Source organism: Tupaia chinensis, unplaced genomic scaffold, assembly GCF_000334495.1.
Source record: "Tupaia chinensis unplaced genomic scaffold, TupChi_1.0 Scaffold000164_1, whole genome shotgun sequence".
In the NCBI taxonomy this organism is placed as follows: domain Eukaryota; kingdom Metazoa; phylum Chordata; class Mammalia; order Scandentia; family Tupaiidae; genus Tupaia; species Tupaia belangeri.
In genome coordinates, this window is record NW_006159638.1 from 4,531,728 (window position 1) to 4,534,385 (window position 2,658).

General features: G+C 44.4%; 1 pseudogene; it reads right to left on the reverse strand.

Annotated features, from left to right (window-relative positions):
• Positions 1-1,405: 1,405 nt before the first annotated feature.
• Positions 1,406-2,053, reverse strand: LOC102487223 (E3 ubiquitin-protein ligase RNF4-like; annotated as a pseudogene).
• Between the last annotated feature and the right edge of the window lie 605 nt (positions 2,054-2,658).

Sequence of the window (2,658 nt, forward strand, 5' to 3'; positions counted from 1 at the left end):
GCTGTTGGTTTGGTTGGAAGTCCTCCAAAGAGGGAGGGGGTGCAGAGGTGGAGGCAGGGCAGCACTATAAGGTCTGTCTCCTATTAGCCACTCCTATGCTCTGGGCATCAGGGGCAGCTTGGATCACATTTCTGCCTCCAAGAACCCAAGGCTCCTACACACCTGTGGAGTGGAGCAGATTGTCATCTGGGTCCCTTAGGGAGAATAAGTCACCATGCTTTGCCAACCAGAACCCATGAAACAGTCAAAAGCCCAAAAGATCAAAGTCTAGTTGGCCAAAAGAGCAGCTTCTGACATAAACATCAAATGGCAGGGGTGGTAGATAAAGCAAAATCAGTGCCATGTCAGGTGGGCCAAGTTCTTTGAAACATGAGGCAACAGTGACTTGGGCAAAATTATGAAATGAATGGCTGTTAAGGACACAGTTACTGCCACTGACTAGTAGTATCTACACTCGGGTAGACTTTAGGCAATGAGAACTGAGGAACTGAGGACTGGAGGACATGTGGCAAACATGGGATAGGTTTTATCAAAAAAGAGAGACGATACCCCAATACATGTCTGCCATATTCACCTTGCAAGTCTTGTGCCAGGTGAAGAACTCTGAAGCATGGGTAAGGTCCTGAGAATAGTTGGTGAACAAAGATGGGCAGGACAAGCACTGCTCCACAGGTGACATCAGGCCTCTGAGGGGACACTAACAGTGCTACATCTACTGGGCTGCTATAAAGTAGGTAAAGAATGCGCTTTATTGCACTTTTTCATTCTCAGGAAATGGGATTCCCCGCACAGGTTCTCAATTTGAAGAAATCACTGCACATCAATGAAAAGACACAGGCAGAATCACAGGTGACCTCTGACTTTCAAGGGAAGAAAACAGAGTCCACTTGTTGGTCTTTATGAAACCCCATAGGGCCACTTCTTGCACCTGGGATATTCAGGCCAGGCAGACCATGTCTGGCTTGGTTGGGTCACTGTGAAGCAGGCAAACTGGTTGACTGGTAAATACCTGAGACAAAAAGTAGAGCACTTGGAAGAGCTGGGACAAACTTTCCAAATAGGGAAAACTTCTTGTCAAATGTGTAGGTTCTGGAAAGAAGGTGGAACCACAATTCTCACTTCCAATGTACCTCACTGTTTTTTCCCCCCTGCTCTGGAACCAAATATCCCAGAGAGGCAGAGATGCAGAGCTTGGTCTAGGAGGGACTGGTCTACCTTCATAGCATTGAACTGTAGGTAACAAAAGGATCTTAGGGGGTCGGAAACAAAAGGGTGGTTTAAACATAAGATGGCATGAAATGGTCTTTTTGAGCTCAGGAAATTGGAGGCAGATACCATGCAGAGAACCCAGCCAAGCTGTCTGTCCATCCATTGGTCTCTCCTGAGCAGCTTTGGACATTTTATTTCATATATAAATGCGGTGGTACAGTTTGTGGCTGATCTTTTTCCTACATGCTGGGCAAGTGTTAGCAATCTTAAGGGACTCACAGAAGCACTGGCTACAGAAGATGTGCCCATATTCTGTAGAAACAATGAGACATCAATTTTGCAAAATCTCTGAGTATCCATCCATGCAGATCAGACAACTGTTAGTACCAGAGAACCTGAGTCTGGCTCCCTCATCCCTGAGATTTCTGGGAGTATGGGTTGTCACATATACATCTCTGTCCCTGGACAATTCCTCATCATCACTGCACCACACAGCTGTCAACGTGGTCCTGGTGCAGCCTCCTCATGTTCCTCCTTGGTTTCCCTTTTACATCAACACTCACGACAGAGTCATTGTGAGTCAGGTCAGCTACCACAGGCTCTAAAGATTCACAAGTGACTCGTTTTGTATGCTATAATGATGTATAGTAAGTGAATGTAAAAAAATAAATTTAAATTAAAAAAAAAGATTCACAGGTGAGGCCTACAATTTAATCCCAGCAGTTTCCATGAGTTCTATGGCTTCTGCTTCCAAGGAAATCTTGGGGGTGGAGGCTGCTTCCCGAGTTCGCTTCTGGGCTTGTCTAGAATTTACTGTTCCACCATGACGTTTTCTTGTACTCATTGTTGAACTTTGGCTCCAACCTAAAGAAAAGGAAATGATCTCTACCAAGGTTTGCAGGGCAGTCAAATGTTCTCAACCTCTCATGCCCATTGGTTACTCATCCTGTGACTTTCCAAAGAATTTTGAGCCAGATAAGTTCCCAGTATTGGCAAGTCTTTGAGCTGGTCTGGTCTGGCAAGCACTGCCACCAAGACACCCAAGTGAAGAAGCACCTTTGCAAGCTGCTGAGGAGAATCCTTCACACAAGACACCACCTAATGATTTTCTTGAGCAGTATTATCCTGAGGTTTTTAATTACGACGTATATATACACTAGGTTGAAATTTTTATCTTCAGCCTAGCTCTCACTCCCAAGATTCAGATGCACAGGTCCTTTTTCTGCTGAATATCTGTTTCTAGATGTCCCATGAGCACCTCACAATCAACATGTTCAAAAAAGGAAGTTACCTTCTTTATTGAGTAGGTTCTTCTATTTCTCTGTTGCAATTGGTAATACTATCTAGGTATTGTAGTTAAAAAGTATTCTTGACTCTTTCTTCTCCTTTACTGCCCATAGTCAGATAATCATAAAGTTTTGCTGGTTGTGCCACCTAAATAGTTCTCAG